Raw genomic sequence first — 22,342 nt, forward strand, 5'->3', positions numbered from 1 at the left:
CGCTCCGTGTGACACCGCAGAAACGAGGAACCTCTCCTTACCTGCCTCCCAGCCGCTATGAGGAAGGAAGGAGGTGGGCGGGATGTTCCGGCCACTCATCTCCGCCCCTCCGCTGCTATTGGGCGGTCGCTCAGTGACGTCGCTGTGACGCCGCACGGACCGCCCCCTTAGAAAGGAGGCGGTTCGCCGGACACAGCGACGTCGCCGGGCAGGTAAGTATGTGTGACGGGTCTGGTCGGTGTTGTGCGGCATGGGCAGCGATTTGCCCGTGTCGCGCAACAGATGGGGGCGGGTACCCACACTAGCGATATCGGGACCGATATCACAGTGTGTAAAGTAGCCTTTAGTCACATGACCAAGACTGTATCTGTGTCCCTACAACACACTTGAGACAAATGTGTGTGTGAGCCTGCATTGTGGGGTATATATAATATATTATAGAGCTGGGAAGGATCATTCTAAGCAGTGAGCTGTTCCAGTATTTGTAGGAAAATACCCAGTAGAAGCATCAAACACAGCACCAATACCTCCTATCAGTATTCCACCACAGTGCCATGTAACCCATGCCCTACACTCCCATCTACACCAATACTATACAGGCACAAACTAGTATATCTGACTAAAAGCCCCCAAAATATGAAGAACGGCCTATAGTTGAGTGTGGATATAAAATCTATGTGAGCAGAGCTAGAATAGAAATCACTGATCGCATTGAAGTCATTCTGACCATAAATCACCATGATATCAAGGTGAGGAGTTGTGTGTTACTGCTGGGAGGAAAGGGTTAACAGTGGAATATTAAGGTGCATTTCTGTGTGCAGTGTTACTAGTCAATGTAACAATTCAGTATGAGCTGCTCTTGGTGCCGGGGGAGGGAGATGCTCTCCTGAGCAAGATAGATGGGGAATGAACATGATATCTATATAGTGTAAGGCAGGGGGTCTCAAACCAGGTGATCATGTCTGATCAACTGGTTACATTATGTCTGATTACCTTGTCTAACAGTTTTTTCTCCCCTTTCTTTACCTTCCAGGTTCCCATAGTCACGTGAAATATCCCTGTTGCACTTGATTACGGCTCACTATTCACTATAGGATGTCTTATATCTAACATCACACTCTCACCCATCAGCACTCTATAGGTTTGTATAAGGTATGCGCTTACACATCCGGTCCTCCATAGGTATTTCCACTTATGTAACACTATCCCTATGATCACTCATAACTCATACCCTTGTAGTCAATTACAGCCTCCTCTCTCCCCCCCTCCCCTTCTCCCTTTCCATCTATAATTTTGCCAGTACAATATTAGTTTACATTAGGCACACACTCACATATTCCTTTCCTTAGTGATTTATTGTAATTCACATTCACATACAATTCTCTATGCCTGCCCCATTACTACATTCATACCTACTTGACCCTATCCTGATACCCCTTGTCTCACCTTGTTGGTCCCTACACCTGTTATCATGTCCTTTCCTGTGTCTGTCTTGTCACACAACACATTTTAGCATATAACTTGTGCTCCTTATTACCTGTCCTGCCTATTAGAATTATGTCCATTATGTCCATGCATGGCCCAATGAATCAAGTCTGTACTTCATATTCATGGTTTAAGCCTTTGGGTTCCAATGTGCCCAGAGTATATATCCAGAAAGATTCCCTTTCTTTGAGCTTCCTAATTCTATTGCCTCCTCTGCGTATGGCTTGGACATGTTCGATGACTTGGAATGTTAATTGGATCACTGTGTGATTATGCGTCACAAAATGGTGTGGGACTGGTAATAGAATCTGCTTACAATGTATTGTTGACTTGTGTTTAGCTCAAAGAAAGAGAATCTTTCTGGATATGTACTCTGGGCACATTAGAACCCAAGGGCTTAAACCGTGAATATGAAGTAAAGACTTGATTCATTGGGCCGTGCACCATGTCACCAAGTGTCCAATTGCATTGTCCAATGGCTCACAATGGTTATGCGTTTTCATTGGATGGATAATCGAAGCCATGTTTTTTTCCTTTCTGTTGGGTTTGTTGTGTGAGTAGCCTATAGGATTAAGTTGGTTACCGCAGGCAGTGGATTTAACTTCCTGTCTTTGGTCCAGTGGTAGATGGATTGTCTGGTCTATGAGCTGTTATTGGTTTGAATGCAGGTGAATGCCCATGGGCTGCTTATGACTGTGTAAAATAGTATTGATTCATGATGGATTTCAGACTACATGTAGATATCTTCAGTCTTTCTATCCACATCATTTAAATGAACATTATCCATGCAGCTTGAAATCCATCCAATAAGAGAAGCAACCTTGTACAACCAATCTGATAAGGGCACAGTATATCCTAAGGGAAGGTTATGGCGGATGCAGGAAGATGCGCACTACACCCTACCATGCTCAAACCAATGGTTATCAACCTGCTCAGGACTTTACCCCATATTCCAGATGTGGCCTTACAAGTGATTTATAGAGGGTTAACAATACGTTGGGATCACCGGATCTAATCTCCCTTTTTATACACCCTAAAATCTTGTTTGCTTTAGAATAAACAATAACATCATAAAGGTATAAGATGACGCCATTATTAGCGTCACCATACCGCTACTCTGCCTTCTAAAACGGTCTCTGCTCAAAACCAAACATGATGCATTGCAGGCGGAGCGCGATGAGTTGCAGCAAGAAACAGTAGTGGGTGTGGGTGATAACACACAGCCCAGCCTCGTCTCATCACAACGTGCAGTGGAGGACTATGACGAGGAGGAGGATGAAGACATGGAGCAAATCTCCGGCCAAATTGAGGATATGACATGCACACCAGTCATATCCTCGGTTCAGCGTGGCTGGCCAGAGGACAGGGTAGATGAGGAGGAGGAGGAGGAGGAGGAGGAGGACAGCATGTTCAGTCAACGTGTTGGTCAGGCTACTGAAGTCCTGGCTGTTAAGAGTCTGGCGCACATGGCTGACTTTATGGTAAGCTGCCTGTCTCGTGACCCTCGCGTTAAGAACATCTTGGCCGACAATCATTACTGGTTGGTAACACTGTTAGACCCACGCTACAAGGAGAACTTTATGTCTCTTATTCCCGAGGCGGAGAGGTCAACCAAAATGCAGCAGTTCCGGAAGGCCATAGTCACGGAAGTAGGCAAAGCATTCCCCTCACAAAACGCTAGCGGCATAGGTCAGGAATCAGTGGACAACCAAGGCGTACAGCCGAGAGAGGCACAAGTCCAATCCGCCAGAGGTAGGGGAACAGTCTTTAAGATGTGGGACAGTTTTCTCAGCCCCTCACGTACCACAGCCCCTGAGGTGCGGGGTAGTGCCACAAGAAATCCTAAGTTTGCCCAGATGCTCAAGGAGTACCTTGCAGATCGAACAACTGTACTCCGACATTCCTCTGTGCCTTACAATTATTGGGTATCCAAGGTGGACACGTGGCATGAATTGGCTCTCTACGCCTTGGAAGTCCTGGCCTGCCCTGCCGCTAGCGTTTTGTCAGAGCGTGTTTTTAGTGCCGCAGGTGGAATCATTACAGATAAACGCACCCGCCTGTCAACTGAAAATGCTGACAGGCTGACTCTGATCAAGATGAACAAGGGTTGGATTGGGCCAGACTTCACCACACCACCAGCAAATGAGAGCGGAATTTAAAGTTTGTAACGGGAATTTGCCATGTACCTCCAGTCACCCATGGGTACACACTTCTGGACTTTGGATAATCGCTGGACTGCTCCTCCTTCTCCTCATGCGCCACCATGATGACCGTTACAAGAGTTAGGCCTTTGTTTCAGGTATACCCCCAGTGGTAAATTTTTTCGCCCATTCTTTGCAGAATGGACATTACAACGACAGGAGACCCGCTCCTTTGCAATGGGAACAATGTTTTGAGGCCCTCATGCACGTCTCTATGCAGGGACAACGTGGAGCCTCCCAATTTTTGGCTGCCCTGCCAAAGGGCTATACCATAATACACCCACTTCCTGACAATGGACACTTAATGTTTTGAGGCCCTCATGCACGTCTCTATCCAGGAACAACGTGGAGCCTCCCAATTTTTGGCTGCCCTGCCAAAGGGCTATACTACAAAAGACCCACTTCCTGACAATGGACACTTAATGTTTTGAGGCCCTCATGCACGTCTCTATCCAGGGACAACGTGGAGCCTCCCAATTTTTGGCTGCCCTGCCTAAGGGCTATACTATAATACACCCACTTCCTGACAATGGACACTTAATGTTTTGAGGCCCTCATGCACGTCTCTATCCAGGGACAACGTGGAGCCTCCCAATTTTTGGCTGCCCTGCCAAAGGGCTATACTACAAAAGACCCACTTCCTGACAATGGACACTTAATGTTTTGAGGCCCTCATGCACGTCTCTATCCAGGGACAACGTGGAGCCTCCCAATTTTTGGCTGCCCTGCCTAAGGGCTATACTATAATACACCCACTTCCTGACAATGGACACTTAATGTTTTGAGGCCCTCATGCATGTCTCTATCCAGGGACAACGTGGAGCCTCCCAATTTTTGGCTGCCCTGCCAAAGGGCTATACTACAAAAGACCCACTTCCTTCCAATGGGCACTTCAGGTTTACAGGCCCTCATGCACGTCTCTATCCAGGGACAACGTGGAGCCTCCCAATTTTTGGCTGCCCTGCCAAAGGGCTATACTACAAAAGACCCACTTCCTTCCAATGGGCACTTCAGGTTTACAGGCCCTCATGCACGTCTCTATCCAGGGACAACGTGGAGCCTCCCAATTTTTGGCTGCCCTGCCTAAGGGCTATACTATAATACACCCACTTCCTGACACTGGACACTTAATGTTTTGAGGCCCTCATGCACGTCTCTATCCAGGGACAACGTGGAGCCTCCCAATTTTTGGCTGCCCTGCCTAAGGGCTATACTACAATAGACCCACTTCCTTACAATGGGCACTTCAGGTTTACAGGCCATCATGCACGTCTGTATGCAGGGGCATTGGTGAACCTCACAATTTTGGACTGCCCTGGCAAAGGAAAATACTACAAAGACTCAGTTCCTCAAAATGGGCACATTAGACTCAGAGGCCTTTATGTACGTCTCTTCTCAGGGACATCGGAGTGCCACACAATGTTTTACGTAAAATCTTTCATGTATTGATCTCAAAAAGTAACATACATTAGCTCTATCTCACTATTGGGTATGTGCCCTTAACATTTCCGCTATGAAAAATCATTTTGGTGTCATTTTGGAAGGTTTTCTGGTGAGTCCGTAAAAATGGCGTAAAACGTGGACAAAATTATTCACAGCTGTGACTTTTGAGTGATAAATGCTTCAAGGGGTCTTCCCCATGCTGTTGCCATGTCATTTGAGCACTCTTCGGAGACTTTTGTGCCATTTTTAGGGTTTCTACATGCTGCCGGTGGTCATTTCACAAAAATACTCGGGTCTCCCATAGGATAACATTGGGCTCGGTGCTCGGGCCGAGTACACGAGTATCTTGGGAGGCTCGGCCCGAGCTTCGAGCACCCGAGCTTTTTAGTACTCGCTCATCACTACTAATAAACCTAAAAAATAAAAATAAATTGAATAAAAATCATGAATGTTGTGTTATAACAGGAAATTCGGTGTAAGAATGAATATCCGGGATGAGAGTTCAGCGAATGAGTTATAGAAATTGTTACAAAAAGGAGTGTGTACGGTTTATGCGTAAATTTTCAGAATGCGTACATGAAAATTATATGTATGTGAGAATGTCCCCCATGCTTTGTAAAAAGTTATTTATGAAAATGTAAATAAAATATATAAAAATGCCTAATTATTTATAATTTATGAGAAAGATATATATGTATGGAAGAATGTTATAAGGTGTCCAAGAACCATAAAGAAAAAGGGTGCATATATAATGTTAGAGGTCTAGAGTTCCACCAGGCTATATCACCCCTAAAGAAATAGAAAGAAGACCTTACTACCTGTGTACCCCAAAAAAAGCTATATTTCTTAGCCAGGATTATGGTGGAGATATGCACAAGTGAAATAAGAATATAAAGTAATACAATAAGATTATAAAACCAATATGTGTGCATTCATGCACCACCCGGTACGCTACCCTTGCCAAATTGTTCACTCTAGATCCCCACACGATCCATGAAGCCGTTCCCCCGGTCACACCGCCTGCTGCCGGTTCCCACTCATCCCTGGGGGAGTTAGGCGAGTGGTATCGAGAGCTACATGTCGGCACTGATGATACCCCCATACACCACAAGGAAGGGGTATACCGGGTGGTACAGGAGTATGAGCGGGTTTTTAGCAAGCACCCTCTAGATTTTGGGCAGATTAAAGGGGTTCAACACCACATCCCTACCGGTACACACTCCCCTATTAAAGAGAGATACAGGCCTATTCCCCCTGCGCACTACCAATGCGCCAAAGACATGTTGAGGAACATGAAGGAGGCAGAGGTTATTAGGGACAGCTGTAGTCCCTGGGCCGCTCCGTTGGTGCTGGTTAAGAAGAAGGATGGCACCATGCGGATGTGTGTGGATTACCGGAAGATTAACCAGATAACGCATAAGGATGCTTACCCTCTGCCCCGCATCAAAGAGTCCCTGGCCTCGCTGAGAACCGCTAACTACTTCTCCACCCTTGACCTCACCAGCGGGTACTGGCAGGTGGCCGTGGCACCGGAAGACCGAGAGAAGACTGCCTATGGGACCGTTTTGCTGTACTTGGATGATGTGATTGTGTACTCACAGACGTATGAAGCCCACCTGGAGCACCTAGCCGAGGTGTTCGCGTCCCTTGCCAAGTATGGGATGAAGTTGAAGCCCTCAAAGTGTCATCTGCTGAAACCCAGAGTGCAGTACCTAGGACATGTGGTTGGTGCGGAAGGTGTCGCCCCCAACCCCGAGAAGATCACCGCCATCCAAGACTGGCCGAGACCGACCACAGTGAGGGAAGTGAGGCAGTTTCTGGGCCTGGTGGGATATTACCGTCGCTTCATTAAGGGGTACACAAAGATGGCTGCCCCCATGCAAGACCTCCTCGTAGGACAGACCAAGGGTGGTAGATCCCTAGTAGCCCCATTGGTGTGGGAAGAAAAGCATGAGGAATCCTTCCGCCAGCTGAGAACAGCCCTGACAGGAGAGGAAATCCTAGCGTACCCTGACTACAGCCGCCCATTCATCCTCTACACCGACGCCAGCAATGTGGGCTTGGGGGCTGTTCTATCCCAGGTCCAAGACAGAAGGGAAAAGGTAATAGCTTATGCTAGCCGAAAACTCCGACCGACTGAGAGGAACCCTGAGAACTACATCTCCTTCAAGCTTGAGCTCTTGGCACTGGTGTGGGCTATCACCGAGCGTTTAAATAATTATCCAAAGAGAGACTCGATGGATCTTCTGGTTGCGAACAATACATCCAGAGGGGCTCAATGAGCAGTTGAGCTTTGTAAGCTTCATTTAATTTAATACAGGACAAATTTAGCCAGGACACACATAATAGCCCTTCTAATGGAAGGAGAGTGTTAAAATGAGGCTATGTATATATGACTAGCCAGTATGAGCATCAGTTTATATATATGATCAATGATGAAGTCAGATTAATGGTAGGGTAGACCAGTGATTTAATTAGAAATGATTATTTCCCATGGAGTCCTTAGAATTTCATATTTCTTTTGGGAAGATCAGGATATGTGTGGGTGTAAAATAATGGGATATGGGGGGTAATGGGAATTGAAGGGGAGGAGGCAATCATAACCAGGATGTGTTAAAGGTTCCGGGATGGCACCTGGACATAAGTTATTATGGAATATATAATCAGGAAGATACATAAAATATAGTGGTAAATAGGGACTCCTGAAAGTAATGGAGCCCTTATAGACCTCAAACGCATTGGATAAGCAGTACCCCGCGTAATGGTAACAGGGGTTTCTGACACTATGCATATTTGTAAAACCGGAAGTAGGGCATCCTGATTCTGGCCTGTAAAAAATATATGAACTTTTGCCAGTACAGGAAGTGAGGTGACCGGATGACCTCCCACATAAGGTTAGTGTGGGGAGTGTAGGCAGGAGGTAACGCCCCCCCCCCCCGACATGATGATAAGCATTACATGCATGGGAGCGCCAGGACCGTTGTTATTGTGACGGCCGGGAGGTGTGTCACCAGCGCCACGTGGTGGGCGATATTGACGGACGTCAGACCGCATAAACCACGCCCCGTTTTTTTCCCCTTCCCATAGATGACCGGCAAGGGATGACGATCATGTGCAGGGTAACGCCGTAACGGCCAATCATGTGACGGCTGAGAGGCGTGTCATCGGGCGTCACGGTGTGGGCGGCATTGACGGACGTCAGGCCGCACAAATCACGCCCCTCCTTGTCTTTCCTCCCCCCAACGATCACATGCATGGTAACGCCGTGACGGCCAATCATGTGACGGCCGGGAGGTGTGGTATCGTGCGTCACTTTTGTGGGCAGTATTGATGGACGTCAGGCCACACGAATCACGTTCCTCCTTCTCTTCCTTCCCTCCCCCCTGGATGACCGGCATTGAATAACGATCCGGAAATGAGGCAATATGACGCTGACAAGGAGGGGGATTTAAACTTGTCAGTGCTCGGCAGTAAGCTAGGCGCCAGTATCCATCCACCATTGAAGTGTGGCCAGCCTCAAAACCCATACAATGAGATACCTGAGTAAGTACCTTTTAACGATATGGATCATTGATTTGACCTGGAGAATATGAAGGAGCTGAGGAGGTGTTGAGATTGTTATGTTGTTTCACAGTTGATACCTCACTGAGGAAATGGGCATCTATGGCATAAATAGGAACAGGCAGTCCCAGACAATATCTGACTATGAGTGAGTACTGGGCTCTATAAAATGGTCCGCTGATCTCTGTAATCTAATGAGAATGTGTTGGACTTACATGTATATGTATATATTTTCAGTGAGATCGACATTACCTTATTGAAGGATTGAATTACTATTTTTTGGCACTATTGCAATGTGAGTAATGGCTCCATATAGAATTGCGTTGTGTGGACTCCTAATGTGGTGATTAATCATCTAATACAGGTATATTGATAATTGCAGTCTGACATCTATGCAACTGAGCCCTGAATAGCCCCTGATGAACCTCCGCTCGATTGTTGATTCAGGAGGAGAAACGCGTCGGGCAAGGAGCTATGCCTTATGGCGAAGCAGTAGGCGATTTGGCTACAACAATTTTTAATGGGCAGTGAGCTATGCCAGTTGGCGAAGCAGTGGCGATTGGGCTACACTATTTACTGGTGATATATGAAGTTTGATACAAGATGGACAGCACCTTCTATTACTGATCACATGTATTGCTGAGATGTCTAATTTAAACATCAGGGAAATAATAGACATATATTGAAAATTCCACCTTTTGAATGCTTGGGTGGATGCATGAGAACTTCACGAAACACTATACAGAAGCTCTCATTGAGATCAGCAGCACGAATAACAGTGTCAGTATAGGGCAAGAAGGGTCAGTCGACGTTGGAGCAGGGGCGCCATAACGGTCATATATGTAGGGTGCCGACCCCTGCTGATAGGAAGGGTCACAATAGGGAATTGGCCTAACATGCCCCCCCTTTAACTAGTGACTTAGGGTATCAAACCAACTCTGTTTTTAAGTTTGTACTTGTTGATCTATGAAATAAAGTGTTTGAATTTTATGGTGGGGTTTTTTCTTTGAGGTATTTCTGCTGGGATAGACCCTGCTGCCCCTGCCGAAGCCCAACGTCTGTGGCAAGAACGGACCCGGCAATACCTACACCAGGGGAAGTTGTATCGCGAGCTGATTAATCCAAAGACTCACGAGAAGATCCGCCAGCTGGTGATTCCCCAGGCTAAAGTGCCCACCGTCCTGCAAGCATACCATGATGGTGCAGTGCACTTCGGGTGGAAGAAGCTAGAGATGTTGTTAAGAGAGCGGTTCTATTGGAGTGGAATGCGGGAATCTGTGGAGGCCTGGTGCCGAGAATGTGGCCCTTGCGCATTGAGAAGGAAGGACGAGGCCAGCCAGAAGGCACCCCTACACCCGATCATTACACACCAACCGCTGGAGCTGGTTGCCCTTGACCATGTAAAGCTCACCCCCAGCCGAAGTGGGTACACCTACGCTCTGACCATCGTAGACCACTACTCGAGGTTCCTGGTGGTTGTCCCAGTTAAGGACTTAACCGGCCGCACCGCTGCTAAGGCTTTCCAGGCTTATTTCTGTTGACCGCATTGGTACCCGGAGAGGGTGCTTACCGACCAGGGTCCGGCCTTTGAAGCAGAGGTATTCCAGGAATTCTGCCAGTTGTACGGCTGCAAGAAAATCCGGACCACGCCTTACCACGCCCAAACCAATGGCATTTGTGAAAAGATGAACCACTTGGTCCTGGGCCTCCTCAAGACGTTACCACTGGAAGAGCGGAACCTGTGGCTGGAGAAGCTACCTGACCTGGTCGATATGTACAACAACATCCCTTCCAGCTCTACGAAATGCACTCCAGCATACCTGATGAGAGCTCGTCCCGGCCGGCTACCAGTGGATCTGGAAATGGGCTTGGAAGCTTCAGAAGCACTCCTGTCAACAGCTGAATGGGACACTCGGCGGAGGACACAGTACCGACAGGTCCAGGAGTATGTTGAAAAGAACTTGTGCCGGAGTCGGGGACAACAGGAGCAGTGCTTCAACAAGAAGGCGCCTGCCGGTTCCTTCCAACCTGGGGATGTAGTGCTGAAGCGGAAAAGAAGGGCCCACAAGCTGGATGATCAATGGGAAAAAACCCCGTATGTAGTCCAGCCCACAGGATGGGAGAATGGGAAGGCCTACCAGATCAGCCGTGACCAGGGGGGGACTTTGGCCACGGTTTCCCGAGACCACCTGAAGAAGTGCCCACCAGCATTGAGAGTAGCGGATGAGGCTCCAGTTCCCAGTCCAGTGGAGAAGGAAAAAGAGGTAATCCACACCATGATGGGTGATTTTCCAGCAGACTGGCCTACACAGAACGGTGCGGTGATCCTTCCAGTGATACTGTTCCCACAACCCGTGGATGAAGAAATGATGGAAACGGTTAACCGCGAGCCAGTGCCCAGGGATGTACCTGTACCCAGCTCCCCTACGCCTCCGCCTGCCCCACATGATAGCAGGGAGGAGGAACTGACTGTTCCCTCTGCCCCACTGCCTGTCACCACTGACACCGGACCCCGAAGGTCCACTCGCTCCAACCTAGGTAGACCCCCACTTAGGTACAGGGAAACTACTCTTTAAAAGGGGGGGGCTTTATGTGTTGAGTGTACCAGTTTGAAAGTTTTAAATGATAAGTAAAGATGATCAACCTCTATAAATCACTTGTAAGGCTACATCTGGAATATGGGAACCAGTTTTGGGCTCCACATTTTAAAAAGGACATTCAGAAGTTAGAGTCAGTTCAAAGGTGGGCAACTAGACTACTACAAGGAATGGAAGGCCTCCCATATGATGACAAGTTGAAAAAGTTATTAAGTGATTATTGGCTGCAATGGGGCTTTCTGGCTGGTGCCAGCCTCTCTTCTTAGCACACAGGAACCACAATCCCTACACCATGCTTCAATGGATTCTCTCATCCCAGCCCAGTAAAACTACATATTTTACACAGTCATAAGCAGCCCATGGGCATTCACCTGACCATAGACCAGACAATCCATCTACCACTGGACCAAAGACAGGAAGTTAAATCCACTGCCTGCGGTAACCAACTTAATCCTATAGGCTACTCACACAACAAACCCAACAGAAAGGAAAAAAACATGGCTTCGATTATCCATCCAATGAAAACGCATAACCATTGTGAGCCATTGGACAATGCAATTGGACACATGGTGACATGGTGCACGGCCCAATGAATCAAGTCTTTACTTCATATTCACGGTTTAAGCCCTTGGGTTCTAATGTGCCCAGAGTACATATCCAGAAAGATTCTCTTTCTTTGAGCTAAACACAAGTCAACAATACATTGTAAGCAGATTCTATTACCAGTCCCACACCATTTTGTGACGCATAATCACACAGTGATCCAATTAAGATTCCAAGTCATCGAACATGTCCAAGCCATACGCAGAGGAGGCAATAGAATTAGGAAGCTCAAAGAAAGGGAATCTTTCTGGATATATACTCTGGGCACATTGGAACCCAAAGGCTTAAACCATGAATATGAAGTACAGACTTGATTCATTGGGCCATGCATGGACATAATGGACATAATTCTAATAGGCAGGACAGGTAATAAGGAGCACAAGGGATATGCTAAAATGTGTTGTGTGACAAGACAGACACAGGAAAGGAGATGATAACAGGTGTAGGGACCAACAAGGTGAGACAAGGGGTATCAGGATAGGGTCAAGTAGGTATGAATGTAGTAATGGGGCAGGCATAGAGAATTGTATGCGAATGTGAATTACAATAAGTCACTAAGGAAAGGAATATGTGAGTGTGTGCCTAATGTAAACTAATATTGTACTGGCAAAATTATAGATGGAAAGGGAGAAGGGGAGAGGGGAGAGAGGAGGCTGTAATTGACTACAAGGGTATGAGTTATGAGTGATCATAGGGATAGTGCTACATAAGTGGAAATACCTATGGAGGACCGGATGTGTAAGCGCATACCTTATACAAACCTATAGAGTGCTGATGGGTGAGAGTGTGATGTTAGATATAAGACATCCTATAGTGAATAGTGAGCCGTAATCAAGTGCAACAGGGATATTTCACGTGACTATGGGAACCTGGAAGGTAAAGAAAGGGGAGAAAAAACTGTTAGACAAGGTAATCAGACAAACATGACAAATAAAAAACAAGGAAGAATGGAACTCCATACATACTGGAACCATATATAGTGTGAACACGAAAAAGAACCGGGCGTTAGAAAAAATGTGCACGGCCCAATGAATCAAGTCGGTTCTTCATATTCATGGTTTAAGCCCTTGGGTTCCAACGTGCCCAGAGTATATATCCAGAAAGATTCCCTTTCTTTGAGCTTCCTAATTCTATCGCCTCCTCTGCGTATGGCTGGGACATGTTCGATGACTTGGAATCTTAATTGGGCCACTGTGCGATTATGCGTCACAAAATGGTGTGGGACTGGTAATAGAATCTGCTTACAACGTATTGTTGACTTGTGCTTAGCACAAAGAAAGGGAATCTTTCTGGATATGTACTCTGGACACATTAGAACCCAAGGGCTTAAACCGTGAATATGAAGTACAGACTTGATTCATTGGGCCGTGCACCATGTCACCATGTGTGCAATTGCATTGTCCAATGGCTCACAATGGTTATGCGTTTTCATTGGATGGATAATCGAAGCCATGTTTTTTTCCTTTCTCTTGGGTTTGTTGTGTGAGTAGACTATAGGATTAAGTTAGTTACCGCAGGCAGTGGATTTAGCTTCCTGTCTTTGGTCCAGTGGTAGATTGATTGTTTGGTCTATGAGCTGTTATGGGTTTTAATCCAGGTGAATGCCCATGGGCTGCTTATAACTGTGTGAAATATGTAGTTTTACTGGGCTGGGATGAGAGAATCCATCGAAGCATGGTGTAGGGATTGTGGTTCCTGTGTGCTAAGAAGAAAGGCTGGCACCAGCCAGAAAGCCCCATTACAGCCAATAATCAACCGCTAGCCGCTGGAACTCGTTGCTCTAGATCATGTCAAACTCACACCAAGCAGGAATAGATACATTAGCCCACCATCCCACCCAAAGAGCAACTTCTGCTGCGCAGCTGGCTTTCTAGGCAGCAGCGCTATCGTGATGTCAGCGGGGGACATTGTGACAAGCCAGTGTTCCGTCACTTCATGTTGTGCACTGTTCAAACGGAAAATACATCAACAGGCAGACTACAGAAAAGCTTACTAACAAAGGTTAGAGAGGGGCTTTCTCAGAGGGCTTTTTACAGTTTGTCTATTCCCAATTAGCCGTTTAAGTATGCTTAATGAAAGTACTAATTCTTTCATAGGCCGCCCATTCTTAGTATTTGACGTTCCTTATATTGCGGTATCAGGCTTCGCAGCAGGTTGCAAAACATTCATCACCCATGACTGTCCCCAATTGGGCTCAGAAGCTAAATGTCTATCATGACCTCTCTTTTTGAAAGTCCAAGAGCAAGCAAACTCTTCCTCCAGGAGAGGGAGCCAACAGATCACTAAAGACATCATCATTGCTCAAAGAAAACACCGAAAAACAATGGAAGCTTTAATTGGAGTGGAATCTGATAGACAGCACCTGATGCCAAGTCTGCATCTTCTAACACCTGCAGTCACTGCAGCAGCTGAATCCAATGTGTCCAAAAGGGATCTATTCTATTCAATTGCAAATGATCTAGATAAGACTGAGAATAAGATACTGCACGGGACATAGCAGAGTTGGTCAAGTTGAGTGGAGATGAGTTTGCTATTTGGCACAGCTTTTGCATCAATAAAGCAAGTAAAAGGTGTGAAAGATAAAAAAAAGGGTGAAAGTGTGAAAAGTGAATTGGCCAAATTGAGGTGCATATAAAGTTTTTGCTTTCTTTCAATTCACTAATGGGGCTCATTTGAATCAGGTGAATTGAGTTCTGCTTTTGGAAACTGGGTTAAGAAGGGGTGCACCGGTCCTGGAGGTACTGCAATACCAGGTCAATGCGTGGAGTGGACAGAGCAAGATTTTTTCCATCTCCTTGTTCTAAAAATCCATTTAATATATGGTCCCCAGAGAGGGGACGTATCAGATATTAAACTGATAAGAACAGATTTAATTTTTTTTTTTTTCTGTTTAACAGTAGGACTTCAAAATAACAAAGGTGATCGCCTCCCGTTGCCTGGGAACCGTCCAGGCACAAGAGGGCTATGTGTCACCAGAAGGCGCACACACTTCCTCAAGGCCGGCAGACGTGCAATCCCAGGCACCTTCCAGTACCGACCAAGGTAGCGTCCTCCGAAACTACACTTGATCTTAGCCAAAAGGCCGAGAAGCTATAACCCGAATTGGTTACGGCCTTGAGTGGCACCCTGGCCTATACCGGACACATCTTAGGGAGAGGGAGACAAACCCACGCCTACAGAAGACATTTTGTCACCCAAGCCAACCCTTGAAAAGGCTGTTTTGCAGAGCAAAAACAAGAAGAATGATGCTTTTTGCAGCCGCCGCCCACTGCAATTAATCTGAATAACTCCTCCTCCTCCAAGCACCTCCCCTCCCCCTTGCAGTCTTTCCAATTCATGATACAAAAAGACGGACGGACAGGACAGGACAGGACAGGCTGCCTGACTTTCCGTCACTGCCACCCTTTGCCATCCTTGCCCGTAGAAAGCCCTTTCATCATCCCCAAACCCTAATCTTTTCCCTTCCCTTCCCAGCTGCGTCTCACTCCCTTTCATTAGGAAGTGAGCGCAGCCTTTTCTCCGTTCTGCACATGCGCGACGTTAAACACAAATGCGCAGGCGTGCGTTCCATTAGCCTCACTGCATTCCACTCCCATACAGGAAGTGGGCGCAGCTATTACTACGGTCGCACATAAAAGAACCCACGGCCACCACTGCACACAGCTGACTCCACCACAGGACACCCACTTCTACACCAACGCAGGTAAGACAGGATCGGCACCTCTATGCTCCCGTTACAATCAGGCTCAGTCACCATGTGATAACGCTCTCAACTCTTTAGTTGCAGGCTCCCCTTGCTTCACCTCCACTGGCTGTGCTGCCATTTCCTCTCCCACCTGGAAGGTATACTTTATTCCACTATTTTCCTGTTTCTCTCTTCCCCCTTTTCCCATAACCTACTTTTATCTGCATTTGTGGGGTATCTATATGCTATTTACATCATAGTTTTATTCATTAATATGGAAGGGAAGAGTGCCCATGAGAGTGTTGAACTGCGGAGAGCAAGAGATTAAGCTGCTCCGATTTGCCACCATTGATAAGCTGTTCTCAGTAGATACACATGCTATCCAAACAGCAGCATCCACCATTGCTTCAGCCCACCCATTCAGTGACAGCTCACCAAGTCAGCCAGAGGAGTGGTGTAAGGAATTACACGTAGGCACTGACTCCACACCTTCACATCACAAGAAGGGGGTCTACAGGCTAGTGCAAGAATATGAGCAAGTCTTCAGCAAACATCCGCTAGACTTTTGAAGAATAAAAGGGGTCAAACACTACATCCCCACAAGTGCACACCCACCCATCAAAGAGAGATATAAGCCAAAACTACCTGCACATTACCAGTGTACCAAGGACATGTTGAGCAACATGAAGGAGGCTGGGGTTATCCGTGACAGTTGTAGCCTCTGGGCAGCTCCGTTGGTCCTGTTAAAGAAGAAGGACAGCACCACTCCCCTGTATTGAGGAATAGCTAGCTGCATTGAGAACTGCAAATTATTTTTCTACCCTTGATCTCACTAGTCGCTATTGGCAAGTGTCCGTTGCTGAGGCAGACCGGGAGAAGACCGCCTTTGCCACCCCGATGGGTCTCTGCGAGTTCAAAAGCATGCCCTTCGAGCTGTGCAATTTGCCAGGAACCTTCCAGAGGCTGATGGAATGCTGCTTGGGACACCGAAACTTTGAAACGGTACTGCTATACCTTTATGATGTTATTGTTTATTCTAAAGCAAACAAGATTTTAGGGTGTATAAAAAGGGAGATTAGATCCGGTGATCCCAACGTATTGTTAACCCTCTATAAATCACTTGTAAGGCCACATCTGGAATATGGGGTAAAGTCCTGAGCAGGTTGATAACCATTGGTTTGAGCATGGTAGGGTGTAGTGCGCATCTTCCTGCATCGGTAAAAGCTGCAGAAGTCCTTGAAGATTTCCGCTTCAAAGGCAGTGCCTTGATCTGTGAGGACTCTCTCTGAGTAGCCATGAGGTCTGCATAAGTGTGCTTGGAAGACCTTCGCTGCAGTATGGGCCATTAGATCTTTGACTTGTACCACAACCATAAATCTCGAGTAGTTGTCTACCATCGTAAGTGCATACGTGAGCTCGCCTCGATATTCTGCAACAAAACTCCCTTTTTCGATTTCAGTTTCAGCAAACACTCCTCTTCCTGTAGAAAATATTTATCATTACCTAAGACAGTCATTCTAATGCATGACAATATTAAGGCAATTTAGTTAAAACTTGTTTTAACTCACCTTTAAGGGGATTGATGTATTTCATGGTCAATCCAGGTTTGTCAGTGATGGCACTGACATAATGTATGGCGTCTTTTTCGGGCGTTATCCTTTGCCTTTTCATTGTGAAAATCCAGTTGCCTATATCAAAGCAAATTCTACTACTTGTAAAGTATGCAGAAAATGAAATGTAGAACATATAACATCAACTGCTTAGGAACGCATCATAGGTTAGTACTTAAAAGGATATTGTCATGTTCTAGTCATAATGCAAGCTGGACATTTTTCATGTTACCCTGTAATCGCCGGCCTGTTCTAATGCTCACAAGCCAAGATATAGGCTCAGCTGCTAAGGCTTCCCTCTGCCTTCTGAATGAAACTTGAATATGTCTGGCTCACTGTGTATATAGCAGGTGCTCAGAAAAAATAAGAGTCAATTCAATAGAAATAGCTCTGGCACACTATAGTGATCAATAACGTAAGAAAAGAACTCTTGGAATGCTGAAAATTCTTTATTTGTGCAAAAGGATAATTCATCCAACGTTTCGACCTTGTTTTTAGGTCTTTATCAAGGATAAAGTTATCTAAGATCATAAAGGGTTACAAAACCATATAAACACGTAATTAGTACATAGTACAACATAACAGTACAATATATTGCTACTTGAGAGTACAATGGGTCAAATGACCATGATGCACATACAAAAAATTTTTCCAAAGCCATAGTGAAAACATTTGTACTGAGGAAAGAAAATTTCCACATGACCTATCTGGAGAAACATTCTGGATCAAACAACCAAAAATAGTCAAGCAGGTAAATACACACCTATATGGATAACAGGATGATATGTGTTCAATTGTATAGCGTCATTGCCATTAAGGTACAAATGGAAAACTTGCAATCCTATATAGTGAAGGAAATGAACACATATCATATCAAAGAACACAGGAACATGGGTGTGAGAAAAACCTCAATGTTTATACTTTGTTCTTTATAATGGTGTGAACATGTATATGTCTCAGTACCTTATGCACTTGAGAATTCTAGTGAGTAGATGATGAAAGCCTATTTCAGAACTGGAATCGGTAAATAATTGTAGGTGGAATCTAAATGAAAAGATGGTACAAGTGTTATCATGACACGTGGGCTATAACACAATGGACCGTGTGACAAAGAAGAAAGGAGAGAAAGAAGAGGAAGAAAATGCAACTACCTGTAACATTACGTGATAGTCACTGGTAAGTATCACTTGACAATTCAAGTGAAAAAGGATTCCTTTATTAAAGGGTTCTCAGTCGCCTCAGGATCATGAAATACTAGGGTAAATGATATGAGAATGGGTAAGAAGCACCACTAAAGGAAATATGAGATGCAGGACATATATCCATAAACCCCTGAACTACATGATAGAAATAAAAAGAAGAAAAAAGAAAAAAAAGAAGAAAGAAGAAGAACACATAGAATGCGGAAAGAGAATGGGTACAACTTCCTGAGTTACTGCAGGGAGGCCCCTGGTTGGTATTGTGAGGGTTAGTGGAATTCCTTCACTGAAGGGTTCTCAGTTGCCTCAGGTTCGTGAAAAATGCTATAGACAAATAATGCCCGGAGAAAAGGGGTTCATATACAGCGAATAATGGTAATACAAGGTACATGTGTCACATGTAATAGTATATATATATATATTGTACTAAGCTCTACACCAGAAATAGAAAGTAGTCCCTCTGCCTTCTGTCTAGGTGCCCTGAGTTATGTCCTGTAAACTGTCACAGCGACCCAGACACACATGTGTAGTAGGGGAATATCCCTGCTGAGATGCCAGTGCTAGAGCACTCGTTTGCTGTGGAGTTGAACGCTATGTGAGCAGTTCTTACCTTCAATGAGCAGAAGTCTCTTTTTTCAGATTTCAATATCTCTGTGGGTATCTGGCAGAAATATGGAATACTCTTTACTGCTAAGACCCTGTACACCACTCCCACTAAAGGGGGCTTTACACGCTGCGACATCGCTAATGCGGAGTCGTTGGGGTCACGGAATTTGTGACGCACATCCGGCCGCATTAGCGATGTTGCTGCGTGTGACACCGATGAGCGATTTTGCATCGTTGCAAAAACGTGCAAAATCGCTCATCGGTGACATGGGTCTCCATTCTCGATTATCGTTACTGCAGCAGTAACGATGTAGTTCGTCGCTCCTGCGGCAGCACACATTGCTCCGTGTGACACCGCAGAAACGAGGAACCTCTCCTTACCTGCCCCAAAGCCGCTATGAGGAAGGAAGGAGGTGGGCGGGATGTTCCGGCCACTCATCTCCGCCCCTCCACTGCTATTGGGCGGTCGCTCAGTGACGTTGCTGTGACGCCGCACGAACCGCCCCCTTAGAAAGGAGGCGGTTCGCCGGACACAGCGACGTCGCCGGGCAGGTAAGTATGTGTGACGGGTCTGGTCGGTGTTGTGCGGCATGGGCAGCGATTTGCCCGTGTCGCGCAACAGATGGGGGCGGGTACCCACACTAGCGATATCGGGACCGATATCGCAGTGTGTAAAGTAGCCTTTAGTCACATGACCAAGACTGTATCTGTGTCCCTACAACACACTTGAGACAAATGTGTGTGTGAGCCTGCATTGTGGGGTATATATAATATATTATAGAGCTGGGAAGGATCATTCTAAGCAGTGAGCTGTTCCAGTATTTGTAGGAAAATACCCAGTAGAAGCATCAAACACAGCACCAATAGCTCCCATCAGTATTCCACCACAGTGCCATGTAACCCATGCCCTACACTCCCATCTACACCAATACTATACAGGCACAAACTAGTATATCTGACTAAAAGCCCCCAAAATATGAAGAACGGCCTATAGTTGAGTGTGGATATAAAATCTATGTGAGCAGAGCTAGAATAGAAATCACTGATCGCATTGAAGTCATTCTGACCATAAATCACCATGATATCAAGGTGAGGAGTTGTGTGTTACTGCTGGGAGGAAAGGGTTAACAGTGGAATATTAAGGTGCATTTCTGTGTGCAGTGTTACTAGTCAATGTAACAATTCAGTATGAGCTGCTCTTGGTGCCGGGGGAGGGAGATGCTCTCCTGAGCAAGATAGATGGGGAATGAACATGATATCTATATAGTGTAAGGCAGGGGGTCTCAAACCAGGTGATCATGTCTGATCAACTGGTTACATTATGTCTGATTACCTTGTCTAACAGTTTTTTCTCCCCTTTCTTTACCTTCCAGGTTCCCATAGTCACGTGAAATATCCCTGTTGCACTTGATTACGGCTCACTATTCACTATAGGATGTCTTATATCTAACATCACACTCTCACCCATCAGCACTCTATAGGTTTGTATAAGGTATGCGCTTACACATCCGGTCCTCCATAGGTATTTCCACTTATGTAACACTATCCCTATGATCACTCATAACTCATACCCTTGTAGTCAATTACAGCCTCCTCTCTCCCCCCTCCCCTTCTCCCTTTCCATCTATAATTTTGCCAGTACAATATTAGTTTACATTAGGCACACACTCACATATTCCTTTCCTTAGTGATTTATTGTAATTCACATTCACATACAATTCTCTATGCCTGCCCCATTACTACATTCATACCTACTTGACCCTATCCTGATACCCCTTGTCTCACCTTGTTGGTCCCTACACCTGTTATCATGTCCTTTCCTGTGTCTGTCTTGTCACACAACACATTTTAGCATATAACTTGTGCTCCTTATTACCTGTCCTGCCTATTAGAATTATGTCCATTATGTCCATGCATGGCCCAATGAATCAAGTCTGTACTTCATATTCATGGTTTAAGCCTTTGGGTTCTAATGTGCCCAGAGTATATATCCAGAAAGATTCCCTTTCTTTGAGCTTCCTAATTCTATTGCCTCCTCTGCGTATGGCTTGGACATGTTCGATGACTTGGAATCTTAATTGGATCACTGTGTGATTATGCGTCACAAAATGGTGTGGGACTGGTAATAGAATCTGCTTACAATGTATTGTTGACTTGTGTTTAGCTCAAAGAAAGAGAATCTTTCTGGATATGTACTCTGGGCACATTAGAACCCAAGGGCTTAAATCGTGAATATGAAGTAAAGACTTGATTCATTGGGCCGTGCACCATGTCACCAAGTGTCCAATTGCATTGTCCAATGGCTCACAATGGTTATGCGTTTTCATTGGATGGATAATCGAAGCCATGTTTTTTTCCTTTCTGTTGGGTTTGTTGTGTGAGTAGCCTATAGGATTAAGTTGGTTACCGCAGGCAGTGGATTTAACTTCCTGTCTTTGGTCCAGTGGTAGATGGATTGTCTGGTCTATGAGCTGTTATTGGTTTGAATGCAGGTGAATGCCCATGGGCTGCTTATGACTGTGTAAAATAGTATTGATTCATGATGGATTTCAGACTACATGTAGATATCTTCAGTCTTTCTATCCACATCATTTAAATGAACATTATCCATGCAGCTTGAAATTCATCCAATAAGAGAAGCAACCTTGTACAACCAATCTGATAAGGGCACAGTATATCCTAAGGGAAGGTTATGGCTATAAAAGGGGACTTCTTGGAGTCACCAGGTTGTTGATGGATGTTGCATGATCTAGTCTAAGCTCTTAGGAGCTGGCTAGGGGATCAGAACCAGGATGCCTTGTGGACTCGGTCTAGGGACTTTGGCTTCAACTAGAGGATCACTTGGCTACATGGCTTCAATCTAGGGGCTCCAATTCCGATTGGAGATCATAACCGCAATCTAGGGACTTCGACTCCGGCTGCCAGGATTATACCATATCATCATACCAGAGACTACTTAAGGAAGAAACCCAGGTTGGACAATTTTGTCACCTGGCTACAGACTTTGCAGACCTCAGCCAGCTTCCTAAATCTGGCGCTATTCTATTGTCGGTGGGTGCCCGACAAAATACACAGCTATGTAAAATTTTGGTTTATGAAACTTCAAATCCAGTGACTGATTATTATGTTTTCTAATGTCCTGATTTAAAAAAAAAAAAAAAAATATTTTTTTTTAACCATCAAATATTGATTTTGTACAATCCATGTGTGAAGTTACATACAAGTGACATGAACAAGAAAAATACTTATTGTAACCAAAAATATTCACAATTTTATATATAAAATACATTTATTTATTGTACAGTCATTCTGCAACTTTATTAGAAATTTATTCTTGCACTTTTTCCTTTTC

The 22,342-nt window shown here is 45.4% G+C and overlaps 1 pseudogene; it reads right to left on the reverse strand.

Moving 5' to 3' along the window:
* Positions 1 to 14,606: 14,606 nt before the first annotated feature.
* Positions 14,607 to 14,813, reverse strand: LOC142255546 (U2 spliceosomal RNA; annotated as a pseudogene).
* Between the last annotated feature and the right edge of the window lie 7,529 nt (positions 14,814 to 22,342).

The sequence above is a fragment of the Anomaloglossus baeobatrachus genome, chromosome 10 (assembly GCF_048569485.1).
Source record: "Anomaloglossus baeobatrachus isolate aAnoBae1 chromosome 10, aAnoBae1.hap1, whole genome shotgun sequence".
Taxonomy (NCBI): Eukaryota; Metazoa; Chordata; class Amphibia; order Anura; family Aromobatidae; genus Anomaloglossus; species Anomaloglossus baeobatrachus.